This window comes from Lemur catta, chromosome 9 (assembly GCF_020740605.2).
Source record: "Lemur catta isolate mLemCat1 chromosome 9, mLemCat1.pri, whole genome shotgun sequence".
NCBI classification, from domain to species: Eukaryota; Metazoa; Chordata; class Mammalia; order Primates; family Lemuridae; genus Lemur; species Lemur catta.
The window spans coordinates 18,124,380-18,140,061 of record NC_059136.1 but is presented as its reverse complement, the minus strand read 5'-3'; the positions used below and the strand labels follow the sequence as shown (position 1 = coordinate 18,140,061).

At 49.7% G+C, this 15,682-nt stretch overlaps 1 long non-coding RNA gene across 6 annotated transcripts; it reads left to right on the top strand.

Annotated features, from left to right (window-relative positions):
• Positions 1-455: 455 nt before the first annotated feature.
• LOC123644756 lies at positions 456-14,862 on the top strand. 6 transcript variants are annotated; one of them, XR_006737245.1, is made up of 6 exons: positions 456-788; positions 1,902-2,109; positions 8,585-8,717; positions 9,354-10,888; positions 11,560-11,630; positions 13,159-14,862. It is a non-coding gene; the product is annotated as an uncharacterized LOC123644756 (long non-coding RNA). The 6 variants fall into 6 exon arrangements; XR_006737244.1 differs by having other exon boundaries at positions 457-788; positions 13,156-14,862; XR_006737246.1 differs by having other exon boundaries at positions 9,357-10,888; positions 11,560-14,862.
• Positions 14,863-15,682: the final 820 nt, after the last annotated feature.

The window sequence follows — 15,682 nt, the reverse complement described above, 5'->3', positions numbered from 1 at the left end:
CTGTTCATTTCAGAAGTGGAAACAGGAAGCCCTTCCCAGCCGGCAGGCCAGGCAGGCCGTCGTAGGGCCCAGACTCAGAGCAGGCTGGCAGAGCGAGGCGTGGGAGGAGCCCTGACGGCAGAGCCCCCCTGGGAAGACACCATCTGGGCCACAGTGGGGGGACCTGGGCACAGGCCAGTTCCCAGGCTCGTGACGGGGGGGCTAGGCGTGGGAACGAGAAGAAAGCCCGGCTCAGGAACCTGCAACCACAGTGGGTTTCGCTTCACCCGGCGTTTGCAGAACCCAGCTCTGTGCCAGGCAGAGCGCTCAGCACCGGGAAGGCGGCACAGGCCAGCTCCCCTCGGTTTCTGCCCCGAGCAGACGGGCCGCAGAGGGGAGGGCAGCAGCAGGTGCACGCGACAGAGCGGGCTCTGCCGAGCCTGGGAGGGAGCCGCGAGCCGGCACACGGGCCTCGCTGGGCTAGCGTGTGGCTGGCGCGTGGGTTGGTGGGGGGGAGTGAGGGGGAGCCGGGCAGGTGTCTGGGCTTAGGGATTACGCTCAAGGGAACTTTCCAGGTCCTGAGCTGAGGGGTGAGGAGCTAAGGCCAGAGGTTCTGGAAGGTGGCAGCGTTGTGAAGGTGGGATTGCCATGGCCCTCTGGGGGCATCAGACGGGGCCTTTCTGAGTTGTGGAGTCCTTGCAGCAAGTTCCCCCCAAGGCACAGGGAGTTTGCCAGCTCGAGTCAAGAGAGCTAGGATATAGTCAAACCCTGGAAAGGACAGTCACCTACCCCACGCTCAGCCTCATTAGGTAAGTGACGCATCATATACTATAGAACCTGCCGTGGGATGAACCACGTTCACAGTTTCCAAGGGCTTCTTGCTTAGTCCAGATTCTCCAGAGCAGGAGAGGAGCTGCAAAAATGCCTCTGCAGGGTTTAGGTTTTCTGCAAGTAACCAATTCTAGCTGGCTTTACACCAAAACAGGAACTTGGGACAAGGAAGCCACCCTGGAGCTCCAAAGAGCCCAGGGGCAGGGTGTGGCAGAACCGGTCTGGGCTCACAGGGTCCCCCTGCCTCTCCTCTGTGTCCCTGTGCGTCAGCAGGGAGCTCTGGTCTCTGCAGACGGGCCGACTGTGCTGTCCAGACCCCGCCATGGAAAATGACTGCCCCAAATCTCCCCGAGTTTCCGGCTCTTTAAAGTGAGGCGGGATCTCCCAGGGCCAGCTCCACACTCCTGAGGAGGGGGCTCTGGTGGACCTGGCTTAGGCATTATGGAAATGCCCCCCACATCCCGATCAGAAGAAATGGACCCCAGAAAAGTGCTGGCAGGTGCTGAGGGTGTGGGTGGCATACACATGTATGCACACACTCACACACACACATGCATACACCCCAGAACCCGATTGGTGTAGGGAAAATGGCACGTGGCCATCTGTTTGCCTTCCAAAATCTCAGGGCAGCCCTGTTCATATGTGTGATGTGAGTGGGCAGCAACAGACAAGTGGGCTGGCTTGGCTGTTCCCTTGGCTGAAACAGGCAGGGTGGCCGGAGCTGCTTCCTGGCACATGGGGTGGGAGGGCACCTAGCTTGTTCCAACACTGAGGGGCTCAGGGTCCTTGGGAAAATCTCATCATCTCTCTTGGCCTCAACCCTGCCCCTCACAGGGTTGGGTGACATCCAATGAGACAATGCGAGGGAAAAGCCCTGCAAAGACTGCAAATACCTTTCAACTCTTAGTTTCTACTGTCCCCCCTTAGAGCAGCTGCCCCAGTTAGTAAAAGGCCTTGGCAGAATGTGACAGTGGAACCCAAGGCATGGACAGAGCCCTGCTGTGTGAGCCCTGTGCATGCCACCTGTCACGGCTGCCACTCCTCGGGGTCAGACCAGCCAGGGGGACCTCCTGACCCTCCTCCTGTTCCAGCTTTCCCCATGAGAGGTGGCAGCGCTGACCTGCTCATCTGCGTCCCAGGTGCCTGTCTGGGCCAGGCTTGGGGCACACAGCGTGCAAAGGACGGGTCCTGCCCACAGGGAAGGGGCTCTGGTTTGGAAGACACCGTGGTGACTGCGTCTGGCCTGCCCAGCACTGAGAGGGTTCCGTGGAGCCCCTGCTTTCTCCGAACCTGCAACAGGTGGGTGTTGTTGCTTCTCCCACAGCCAAATACAGGGGTCCAGGAGTCAAGGGCCGTGCAGGGGCAGGGGGGGGGCTCCTCTCACTGTAACACCTGACGGCCCCTCACCAAGTTTCTGCTTCCCACCCCTGCAACTTGGAGCATTGGTTTGAAGGTCTAAGTCCCCAGGGACTGGCCACTCCACCAGTGTGTGCAACCAAAGTTCCTCTGAATTGGAAGTTGAGACTGATGCTTGACCATCTTGAGGTGGTCATGTTCCTGAGCCAAGAGGCAAAGAAGGGGGGCCTTTGCTGTCCTGGGTGCTCCATCCCGATTACCCAGGGGAAGCTGGGTTCTGCTATACACCAAGCCAGGAGGATGGGTCTAGAAGCCAGGGGAGTCTCTGGGGTACCTCTCAGCACCTCCTGTCCAATCATACAGGCCAACGAGGACATCCAGACACAACAAAAGGCAGGAAACAGACCCTGCACAGATACAGCTTTGAATGCCCCCACCAAGGAAGGTGGAGTGCAGACAGCTGGGATGCAGACGAGATGAAGGAGGAAGGAGGCCCGCAGCGGCTGGGGGCACAGGGGGCTGCAGGTGCTCACAGGTCTCAAGGCTAGTTGTAGGAATGAAAACTAGCTGCTGAGGCACATTGTCTTCCTTATTTGGTATGTGTGCATTAACTATTTTTTCCTCCTCCTTCCCCTATTTCTTAAAATTTGGTAAACGTTTTATCGAATTTAATTTAAATACAGAAAAGCATGGAAATGGTAAGTGTACAGCTAGGGACATGTCTGTGTGACAGCACCCAGGTCAAAAACCAGCAAGCACATCACCAGCACCCAGAGCCTCCCCTGACCCCTCCAAGGCCTGCCCCCACCCCCAAGAGTAACCACACCCCAATCCTAACACCATGTAGCAGTTCTGCCTATTTGAACTTGCATGAATGGACTCATGCAGTCTGGGCTCTAATTTAGGCCCTGGCTTCTGTCACTCAGCTCTACAAGATTCATCTTTGTTGTTGTAGATGGTTCATGCTCATTGCCATGAAGGCTTCATTTGTGAAGATACAAGCAATTGTTTGTGTATTCTACTGTTGATGGATATTTGGGTCGTTTCCAGTGTTTGTCTGCTACAAAGTGTTGCTTTGATCATTCTAGGACATGTCTTTTTGTGAAAGTATATATGCATTTCTGCTGCTTATATTCGTAGGAGTACAATTACTGGGTCACAGGTGTGTATAGTAATCAACCTGACTTCCAAAGTGGTGGTGCCCAGTCGCGCTCCCCCAGCGATGCGTGAGTGCTGGTTTCCGCACATGCTCTGCAGCACTTGGGAGTCTGTCTTTTCATTTGAGCCTTTCTGCTGGGTGGGTGGTGGTATTGCAATTCATTCCTTCTTTCTTTCTTTCCTTCCTTCCTTCCTTCCTTCCTTCCTTCCTTCCTTCCTTCCTTCCTTCCTTCCTTCCTTCCTTCTTCTCTTTCTCTCTCCCCACTTTCCTTTCTTCCTTCTTTTTCTTTTATAACAGCTATATTGAGATATAATTCATCCATCTAAAGTCCAATTCAATGGGTTTTAGTATATTCACAGAGTTGTACAACCATGACCACAATCAATCTTAGAACATTTTCATCACATCCAGAGGAAACTCCATAACCTTTAGCTGTCACCCACAATACCCTGTTCTCCTAGCCCCCGGCAACCACTAATGCCTTTCACTATATATAGATTTGTGTATCCTGGACATTTCATATAAATGCAACCAGGTGACATGTGGTCCTCTGTGACTAGCTTCTTTCAATGAGCATGATGTTTTCAAGGTTCATCCATGTTGCAGCATGTGTCAGTACTTTATTCCTTTTTATGGCCAAATAATATTCCATTGTATGGACATACCATATTTTGTTTATCCATTCATCTGTTGGTAGACATTTGGATTGTTTTTACTTTTGGGCTTTTATGAGTAATGCTGCTATGAACATTCATGTACCTTTCTGGATGGACACATGTTTTCATTTCTCTTGAGACTCCACCTAGGAGCAGAAATGCTGGGTCAAATGGTATCGCATGTTAAACTTGTAATCAATTTTTTTTTAATATTAGAGATGGGGTCATGCTATGTTGCCCAGGCCGGAGTGCAGTGGCTATTCACAGACATGATCATAGAGCACTGTAGCCTTGACCTCCAAGCCTCAAGTGCTCTTCCTGCCTCAGCCTACAAAGTACCTGGTATTACAAACACACTCCACTGTGCCCAGCTGAATATTAAACTTTTGAGGAACTACCAGATTGTTTTTCAGAGTGTCTGCACCTTTTAACTTTCCACCAGCAAAAGGTTTTGATTTCTCCACATCCGTACCAACACTTGTTATTCTCTGTTTTTTTTTAATAGCCATCCTAGTGTGTGTGCAGTGATATCTGATTGTGGTTTTGACACATTGTAGTTTTAATTGATGTTTCCTTAATGACTAATGAGATTGGGCCCTTCTCATATGTTTGTTGATGACTACGACATGCCCTTTTGTGAAGTGCCCATTCAAGCCCTTTAACCAATTTTTCTGTTGGGTTGCCTGCCATCTTCTTATTGATTTCTAGGAGCTCTTTATATATTTTGGTTATGAGTCCTTTGTCAAATATGTGTGTTGCAAATGTCTTCCCCCAGTTGTGGTTTGCCTTCTTTATTCTCTTAATGAATCACTTGAACATAAATTCTTAATTTTAATATAGTCCATTTCATCCATTTTCTTCTTCCTCTTCTCTTTCTCCTTCCTACTCTTTTTTCTTTTCCTCATTTTTGTCTTAATTTTTGTTCTCCTTTTTGTAATCTCTTCAGGGAACTCAGAAGCCATCCACCTACAGTCCATGTGGACATGAATTTTGCCATAACAGTCAAGTGCAGTGACCACTTTCTGTCCCCAAGTCTTATCTTCAATAGGTGCTCCCTCCCAAAAAACCACAGGTGCTAATTAAATGATCGTGAGGCCACAGGTCACCATTATCCCATTTTCCATGGGCAATGAGTTCACCTCTGCCCTCACACTCAAGCATGCGAACAACCCACTACACAGACCCAAGTTTGAGGGTCTGTTTCCTGAGTCAGTGCAGACTCAGTCTAGGTCCAGTCAGGAAACAGCAGCCATTTAGTTATTTCACACAGAGGGAACTGACACAGAGCACCGAGTACAAAGGTGGCAGAAGGGAGGAGAGTGCCTCTGGGGTCTCATGATAGTACACTGATCCCATCCCTGAGGGCTCCACTCTCAGGACCTCATCACCTCTCACAGGCCCCACCTCCTAATACGATCACCTTGCGGGTTAGGATTTCAACATGTACATTTCAGGGGATACAAACATTCATTCCACTGCACTCCTGGGCTGGAACCCAGACCTTGTACTTGCTGCTGCCCTGTTGGAGAAGCTGGGGCTGCCGGAGAAGCTGGCACTGTTGGTTCTGTATCTAGGAAGAGGCACCTTCTCAGCCAGGGCTGAGACTGCTGATAAAGGTGTCACCCATGGCAGAGTTTCTGGGGTTTGTAATCATCCAGCCCCTGCTGTGACTACTGCCATCCTATTGAAACAGACTTTACTCTCTTCCTCCTGCCTCCTGAGCTCCTGCCGTGCCCCCGTGTTAGGTCCTGCAGCAGGGTGAGGAGCATGGGAAATGCAGAAGCTCTGAAACCCCCGAACACAGGACAGGCTGTGGGTGTGGGCCAGGACCATGGGCAGCTGCTAGCACAGCCCCCCGGGCCCCAGCACCCCTTGGCTCCCTGAGGTCCCGGGCTCCCCAGTGCAGCTGGCGCAACTTCCACGCTTCTCCCCTCGGCTGATTACAGCTCACACTTTGGGTGTGGCTCATAGGCCACTTTCTGCAAGAGGCTTTCCTAAACCCACAAGGGCTGCACTGTCTCGGGGCTGCTGGTTTTCAGCATATCTTCCTCACCAGGAGTGAGTTTCTTGAGGGCAGACAGGACACCTGATTTAGGCCCAGGCCATAAACGCAGTGTATGTTGAAAGAATGAGTGAATTAAGAATGAAGGAATGAATGACAAGCTTGTCCTTGGGAAAATTGTTGAATAGATTGGGGGCTTTTCTCTCTGGAGATCCCCTTTCATGCTCCCAAGATCTCTATTTCCTCAAGCCCCTCACCCTGACTTCTGGCCACACTGCCCCCCGCCCCCATGTCCTACCTTCTGGCCCCGCATCTGGTGTTCAAGGGTGTGTTATTGGAACTATGTTGTCAATGGCACAGTCCAGAGCCCTGTGGCATAAAACACACAGCGGCTATTTATAGCCAGAGCTATTTATATAGAGTTTATGAAAAAATAGTTATGTGGCTCAACAAATTTGGAAAATTCAGGTTTAAGCAGATGAAACATGATTCTTTACTATGAAACTTCTCAGCTCCTTAATACACTATGTGACACTCCATGCATTAGCTGAGCAACCCAAACTTATGAAACTGCAAACTCCTTCTTAGGAATACCTAATCATAATTTAGTAATTGATAAATTGTGACTTTAAATATATTTAATTGATTTATTAATATCTTTGAATAGGTAACACGTGCACATAGTATAAAATTCAATACACACACACAGGGTACAAGGGAAAAACTGTGTCTTCCCATCTGGCCAGCCGTCCAGTTCTGCACTCCAGAGGCAACCACTGCTAGCAGCTTCATGTGCTTCTTCTCAGAAGTGAGGGACAGCTTGTCACCTAAGGGGGAGGGCTCCAGGTGCTCCCTCCCCCATCACTGATGACGAGCCCACTATGGTGGCCGCTGGTCTGGCTCTGTCCAGGTGGGGGCATACATGGCACCTCTTCTCCCACATGTTAAGGACCTGGAGGTGTTGCCCTGGGCTCTGTCACAGGAGGCTCCTGTGCCCCCAGCAGCAAGTCGGAGAGACCAGCAGGCCCCTGGGGCAGGGCTCCCTGTCACCTACTTCTGAAAACCCTGGAGTGTCCTCAGGGATGAAAAATATTAATAATAGGACCAGTTCTAGGCTGTAGCCCGGAAGAGCCTTGGGATTTCTTTGTCCTTTGGGAGGAGGTGAGTTTCTTGGTAAATGCTGCAGAAACTGCTTGAGAAGTTGCACCATGCTATTGTGCAAAAGAACTTCCAAAAATTTCTCACTTCTTCATGGAATAGACTTTGTCTGGAGTTGGGTGGGAGTGAAGCCAAGCAGATAATGACAAAAGATAATAAAAAGGGGAACAGAATATGTTTATTAGTTATTTGTTGCTACATAACCAATCACTCCCAAGCCTAGCAGCTTATAACAACAAATATTTATCGTCGCATGTGGTTCTGAGGGTCAGGAATCTGAGAGTTACTCAGACACTGGGTGGTTTTGTCTTAGCACCTCTCATGAATTTGCAGTCAAGACATCGGCCGGGGTTGCAGGCATTTGAAGGCTTGACCGGGGCTAGAGCTCTGCTTCCAAGGTAATTCAAGTGGCTGTTGGCTGGAGGCCTCAGTTCTTGCTGTGTGTCTCTCCGCAGGGCCATTGAGTGTGTGCATGACATGGCAGCGGTTTCCTCCAGAGTGAGTGACCCAAGAGAGGGCAAGCCAGGCGTGACCGACTCTCCAAAGTCACGCTTGGTCACTTCTGCCTCATTCCTTTTTTTTTAGGTTGTTTCATACAGCTTTATTATGAATAATATATCATAAAACAATTTGTGTAGTGTCATTGACACTAACCTCATAGTGAATTTCCTGCCTGAGATGACTCAATTTCAATGAGGGATCAGTTACATGTATATACAATGTGTATATACGCACACATCATGTACATATGTATATATATTCTATGTTTATAAAAATGTATACAATATACATATATTCTCCACATAATGTAATTTTCTGTGCATAAATATGAAAATGCTATAATGGTTCATTTTCTTTAATGAACTCAAAATATAGCTAAATATATTATTGTGCCTTAATTATAAGTAGTTTTCAGATTGCATTAGATTTTAGATTAATGTAATATTACTATATATATTTTATTATGCACTTTAAAAGTTAGTATGTTTGCTTAATATATTTAATATGTAGCACTCAGATGCAAATGACACAAGAAATTCACCAGAAAACAGCATCTTATCAAATGCTTTATTATTTATGAAAACATTTGAATAGTTCTTCATAGGAAAATTGTCTCTTACTCTGGGTTTATAGTATTAATACTTGTGAGTCTAAAAATCTGATTCTCCTGAAAAGGAAGAAAATAACACTGGCTTAAGATAGCCTCTGGAATCTTCTCAGATTCAGGTGGAAGTGCTAGAGGATTCACAATGAACTTTGTGTTTCGTAAGTCCCTGGCTTCGAGCTTACCATGATAGAGAGTCACTAAAGATTGCTCTTGAGGAAATCTAAGCTTTGACCACATTTCTAAGCCACTCTGATATATCTGAATCCATAAATATCTTTGGAGAAATGCCAATGACAACCTTTTGAATGATTTCTTTCATTCGTTTATGGACTAAGAAAATCGTCGAGCCGCTATTATGTGCTTGGCAGTGTGAGGCACTGGCAATAAAAGAAATGATTATGCCATGATGACCGTCCTCCGGGAGATCACAGTATTCCACAGAAAGACACTGGAGGAGGGACGCTAAACGTAAGTAGCTACTTTTCCCTCACTGTCTCGTCTCCTCATTCTATCCATTAGAAGCCAGTCACTAAGTATGGCCCACATTCAAGGAGAGGAGATTTGATGGGAGGATTTGTAGACATATTTTAAAGCCACCACAGTGAGGGCAAGGGATCAAACATGGCGCCAGCTGACAGCTGGCGGGTCCTGATCCATCGCTAGTAAGCCCTGTGACCTTACTCCCTGGGCTCGGTCTCTCTCACACAGTTTGGAGATGATGACAGCGTCTCTGTCACAGGACCAGTCGCCTGGCTCGGCAGGGAGGCAGACAGCAATGAAGTCAAGAGCATGGGCTTTGGAATCAAATCCCTGCCCCAATACTACATCTCTATGGGCCTCAGTTTCCCCATCTGTATCATCACCTACCTCCCAGGGCTGTGGTGAAATAAGCTGAGACAAGTATGTGTAGAGAGCTGGTCGTGGCTGAGCCTAATTGAGCAGGTCCAGAGGCATCTAGTTGCTACAGAAGCCAAGTGTTGTGAAGAGGCTGTTTGTGTGCAATGCAGCCAACTGAAGGACAGGCTGGGGGAAGACACTTGTCCTTCCATCACCTGCAGGTTCTCCCAAGAAGCTGACCTCTTCTTCCCTTATGATTTTCTCCAGCAGGCTGCCTTCTCAGGACATGACCAAGATTTTGGATCTAGGGGGAGTATTCAGCTGCTCCTGGAATTAAAACCATCTCCCCAGACGAAAGCCAAGGGTACCCTTCACCATGACCTCCCACTGCTTGGTGTTACATGGAAATGTGGTCACCAGGCCCTGCTCAAGCACTGGTGACTTGGGGACACTGTGGAAGCCACTTTTCAGAATGTGCACAGAGCCTGGAGTCCCATCTTTGGGGAGAATGGTCAGCTCAGGACTGGGTGCTCCAGGCTGAGAACCAAACTCCTGCAACACCACGTGAAGTCCAAAAACATTGCTAGTAAAATGCCATCCGGAAATCAATTTTTAACCCACTCATTCTGGGCACCTGATCTCTGAAGGCCTTAGAGTTCTCTCTGGAAGGCAAGTAGCAAGTCAGTGGTAAGATGTCCTGTTAGGGGCTCTAATCAATCCCAGTAATCTTGCCTCTCTGAGAGCCAGCTCTGGGCCTAGGGCTTGCTCCATAGCAGACTTTGGATCGCAGGGCATGGGGGAAGCATTGCTGCTGGAGACTGGAAATATGTGCAAGAAGCAGCCTGCAAGGATGTGCAACTGCACCCACAGCTCCTGGGAAGGTCCCCACTGGAGAGGCTGGGCCCTCCTGCAAGCTGTGGGCCCCGACTTTACCTTCCCATGGCAGAGCGTTTGATGAAAGGCTGCTCGTCCACTGCACTAAACCAGGACTCTGAGATCCACAAGCCCCTTCCCAAACAGCACTGCACACCTGGGACAAGGGAGAACACGGAATAGCCAAAGATTTCCTCTCTGCTTTGAAATCGGGCCTTTTTGCTCTTGCTGTTTCTGAAACAGAATGGAGAGAAGGCTGCATCTTAAGCTGCCCAGTCTATGGCATTTTGTTACGGCAGCCCAAGCAGGCTAAGACGATTGTCAATTCTCTTTTTCTTTTCGGCCTCTATGTCTTTGTCACTTCATGCTGAGACTGGACCATGAGGCTGCTGGGCTTTTACACAGGTTACTGGTGGAGCCTGCAGAAAGCACAGGCTCCAGGCTGCCCTCCTGACCGGACCCTCAGCATAAGGACAGTCTCCACCCTGGCAAACCAGAAGGGCCCTGGCAGGAACCAGAATCACACAGAAACCCAGAGAGGCAGAAGTGACTGGCCTCAGATCACAGGGGGACCACAGCCCTGGGGCTGCACAGAGGGGCTGGCTGTGAGCTTGGAACCGTAAGGCACCAGGCTCCCAGGCAGAGGACCCTGTAATTAGCTCGTCAAACAACTGACTGGAGGAGAACGCTTTGAAAAAAATCCAGCAGTGAGCAGAGAATTCGAGGGTTCAGACTCTGGTGCCCTTCTGCCCGGGCTGAGTCCCTGCTCCACTGCTTACACACTGCGGGGCTCAGGAGAGTTATTTCAAGATCTTCAAGCCTCAGTTTCCTCTTGTGTAACATGGGGTAATACCGGCACCACCTTCTGGAATTGTGAGGATCAAACGAGCTGGAACATGCAGAGCATTCAGCATGGTGCCTGGCACGGGGTAAGCACCACCTACGAGTTTGATATTGTTATTATGGGATGAGTCCAAGTATCGCTATCATGACATAGACCATAGCAACGAATACAAGGGATGGAAAAGGAGAAGTTTCTCTTGAAGTCTTATATCTTAAAAATACACTTCCCTAAGTGCACCACAGTAGAGGGGACTGACTCAAATGTCTGCAGGGGTGAGGGGACACAGGAAGGAGCGAGGCCAGCTGTGGGGACTATGCCTGGTGCTGAGCCCACCCCTACCACCAAATTATCCAATTTTTCCAGACAGGCTAGGAAAGCTATTTTCTTTGATGTGACATCTTTAAATTTTTAACTAATTCAAAAACTTGAGGAGCTGCACAGGAACTGCCAGGGGCAACCAGCTGTGGGTGTGCTTAGCTTTGAAATGTTAACTTGGAATGGCCCAGGGCAGGTAAAGCATTCTAGAAGCTTCTGCTGGGCACACTCATGAAGTGTGTCCAGGCCCAGGCAGAGTGAAGGGTGCACTGTTAAAGGGGCCAGGAGAGAGGCCTTCCCAGAGAGGTGAGGGCTGAGCTCCACTGCAGCCAAAACTTCCGCCCACCCTGGGTGGCCCATGGGATGAGGTGGCAGCTATTGGGGCCAAAATGCACAGAAGGAAACTTTCTGCAGCCCCATGCTTCTTATTTCCCCTCCAAGGACATGCTCTTTGCTGCATCTTCCCCAGCAAAACACACCTCCAGGACAGACCCTGAGCCCAGCGCACTGAGGTAAGTTTCCCTTCTGGGGGGGTTGTCCTCTACCTGGAGCAAAAGCCGATGAAGCCCAGAGCAAAGCTCATTAGTCACATCTCCAGCGCAGGCTGGCAGGTGGGTGTCGGGGGCATGTGAGGTGACAGCCTTCCTGGAACTCATGAATTTGTGTGTCATCATCATCACCATCACCACCCCAAAATAGCAGCACCTGGTCTTTGCAGAGCACTGTGCTTCAGGTGGAGGGAGGAGATTCCTGCTTCTGTATCTCCCGTCCCCTCCAGCCCCAGAGAACGTCAGCCCTCTGTTGAAGCTCTAACCCCCGGTATCTCAGAATGTGACTGTATTTGGAGATTGGGGCCTTTAAAGAAGAGGTGATTAAGTTAAAACATAGTTGCTAGGGTGGGGTCCGAATCCAATCTGACTGGTGTCCTTACAAGAAGAGGAGGTTAGGACACAGAGAGATACTATGGTCAGGTGCACAAAGGAAAGACAATGTGAAGAGGCAGGGTGAAGACAGCCATCTGCAACTCAAAGAGAGAGAGACCTCAGCAGACACCAACCCTGTAGGCACACTGATCTCAGACTTCCAGCCTCCAGACTGTGAGAAAATAAACTTCTGTTGTTTAAGCTCCCCAGTCTGTGGCATTTTGTTATGGAAGCCCTAGCAAACAAGTACACACGCCAACAAAGTTTGTCCCCTGATTATCCCAGCTACATAAGTTACTGACTTTACATTGTTGCGGTGGATGCCAGGGAGCTCAGAGCAAAATGACCAGTTATAGTGACCATATTGCCTGGAGTGAGTCTACATATTTTGGGGATATGCTCTCTGCCCAGTAAAACCAGCTGAGCAACATCCAGGAGTGAAGGGGTGCAAAGAGGCTGCTGTGGCTTGGGATTATCTCAACTGAGAATTGGTTGGGCCATAACCCAGCACTCCTTTTAGCCCAACCTGACCTGCTTCATTCTCCTGACCTGGGGAAAGGTGTCTATAGACCCAGTACAGAGCTCCAGTCTCAGCCCACCCTGGTACACATGCCGATACCTGGCCGACTTAATCAGTAACCCAAATCGGAGAGTTTGGTCTGGAAGCCCCACACAGAAGCATTCTTGCACCCACTACTGAAGGAAATCCCTGGGGAGGGGGCATGTCTGCTCCACATTCCAACCCAACAGCATGGCTGTCGGGCATAATTCACACAGGCTCAAACGGGGTAAGAAGTTGCTGCCTCCTGTGCTCCCGGGGTGATTCCAGGGGTGCTGAGAAGGGTTTGGCATCTTCCTCCATCCTTCTGCACCCCCGGCTACCTTCCCACATTCCCACAGGGCTTCAATTGTATAGATGAAGCCTGGGGTGCTCTCACTGAATAGAAAATATCCCCAGGAGGGGCCACATTCTCAAATCTCCCCACTGCCAACATGCATGTGCGGATGGCAGAGCTGAGGGAAGAGCCTGCGCCCGCACCGCCATGCTTCCCACCCAGCAGCAGGTGGAGGACACTTCTTAGCCTGACCATGACTCCATCTCCTTCTGTATTAGCAGGGAACCCTCCATGGTGGGACTTTGGTGGAAGGTGACTTTCGAAGCTAAAGTACCAAGACGATCCTTCCTCACCTGCCCTCCCAGCCCAGCAGGGTATGGGCCAGTGACTTGGGCTTGGGCTCCAGGACACTCCTACATGGAGCTTGGACTTGTGGTAAGTGACAAGGTCATGAAGGGATGGCTGGAGTCCGTGCACAGAGATGGCAGTTGACTGTTCCAGAAGCTCGTCGGCAGCAGCATCCTAATTGGCCCGTTTCAGTGGCGTGCCCTTGGGCATGGTTCCTGCTCAGAAGCTCCCTGTGCTCCTGGCCGTGTTCCCAGCTTGGTTCTGCAGCCTGGCCACCAACGCCCTCGTAGTAGAGGCCCTTTCTGCTGAGTCAGCCCAGGTGGCTTGCGTTGCCTCCCCCCAGGCTCTAGGTATTGGTCTGGCGCCCCAGAGAGGAGCTGGGCTAGACCCTGAGGAAGCCAACATGTTCTGAAAAGGCACTTGCCACATTGGAGCCCTTTGCATGGTCCTTAGGCAGTAGACGAGGGCTCTATCTTCCAACAAGTGGGAGCAAAACCCTAGGGAACCCCAGAGGCTTGCAAGGAGCTCTGGGGGTTCAGGGTTCTCAAGACCAAATATCAGCACCCCAAGTGTCAGGGCCTCAGTCCTCCCTAGCTGGCCCTGGCCATTGCTGGCCTGCTCGGGAGGAGAGGGGTTAGTACTGAAAAAGCTACAGGACCTAGCTGACGCGTACCAGCCTGGCAGCCGGTGCTGAGGGTGCTGAGCCAAGGGCAGGCAAGGAGTGTGCCAGATAAGAGCGATTTGTGAACATGAGGGCATTCAACTGCAGCACAGGCTTAACACCCAGCAAGGGGCCCTGGGGTGATTCTGATATGCCTATGGGATGGCTCTTGGAAGCTTGGGAAAAACAATGGCCCGCTTTTTAAAGGAAAAGGCAACAGAGAAGTGAACTTCCAAGGCTGACTGTGGAAGAAGAAACCGAAAGGCTTAGCAGCGCAGCTGCAAGAACCAGCCTGCTCTAGGAGGCCGGAGAACCCACAACCTGCCTGTGGTCCTCCGGGGGGCTGAGGGACACTTGCCACAGTGGTAAGGAGTTCACTGGCCAGGCAGCAGCACTTCACTGCAGCACTTGCTTCTTCCAGGTGGGTGTAATTACTGTGATGTAACGGGCCCCGAGTCAGGAGGAGGGGACAGTGCGAGTGTTCTTTCAGAGATAACACAGAACAGAGATGGCGGGTAGAATAAGGTGTCCCTAGGGACAAAATAGATGGGCAACCATGTAGGGCACTGCTTAATATATACAATTAAAAGGGTCAATAATGGATTAACCCACATGGCCATCAGTGGATGAGTGGATAAACAAAATGTAGCATATCCACACCATGGAACATTGTTCGGCCATAAAATGAAATACTATACATGCTACAACATGGATGAACTTTGAAAACATCATGCTAAGTGAAAGAATGCAGACACACAAGGACACATATCGTATGACTCCATTTGTATGAAATGTCCAGTATTCTGGCAAATCCATACCCAGAGAAATAGACTTGTGGTTGCCAGGGGATGGTGAAGGGGGTCCATTGAGCCTGACTGCTAACAGGTACAGGGGTTCTTTTTTGGAGTGATGGAAATGTCCTGGAATTCATGGTGATGGTTACACAACCTTGTGAATATACTAAAATCACCGGATTGTACACTTTAAAATTTAAAATTTTATGTTATATGAATTTATCACCAAAAAAAAAAAAAAACAGAAACCACGATGGAGTCACAGAAGGCTATGGAAATTCATGGTCTTTTGCCCATTTTCTAGTGCTGAGACAGTTTTTGGATCCAGAAACCATTGGCTAAAGAGGGGGCTGGGTCCCCTTGAGGAAGAACCTGTAACACCATGGCTGGGGTGTAGGACAGTGATTTCTCCAGTCTTTCTCCAAAAGGACCTGTGGTATTTTACCTGCATGACCACACCCTGAAAAAAAGAATTGGCCAGGTTTACAGGGCAGTTGGATATGGTCTGAGCTGCTATTGGAAGTACCATCAATTAGGACAGGGGCACGTGGGAGTCTGATAACAATGGCCCAGACCCATCCCATAGTGTGTTCACTGAGCCCTTGGGGCCATCAGGAGTCATGTCCTAGGTTCATGAATATTTAATTGGAATGGACTTAATTGGTGGTTGGCAGAAACCACAGATTTGTCTCTTGACCTATAGAGCAGGGTCTACTGGGGAAGACCAAGTAGAAGCCCCTGAATTTCCCCCTCCAGCCAAGACAGAGAGTAAATCAACAATATTATAATACATCCAGGGAGGGTGGGATGGAGGACTATCAGAGACAGCACCATGTGCAGAGACTTTAAGGGTAACAAGTTTTTAAGGGTCCCCATCATGGCCCCCATTTACTTCTCTAGAACTTTAATCACAAGTTCCTCCCCTGCACAGACCACAGGGATCACGGCAGATGATGGTGGACCGCCACAGACTTTACCAAGCAGTAGCTCAGTTGCAACTGC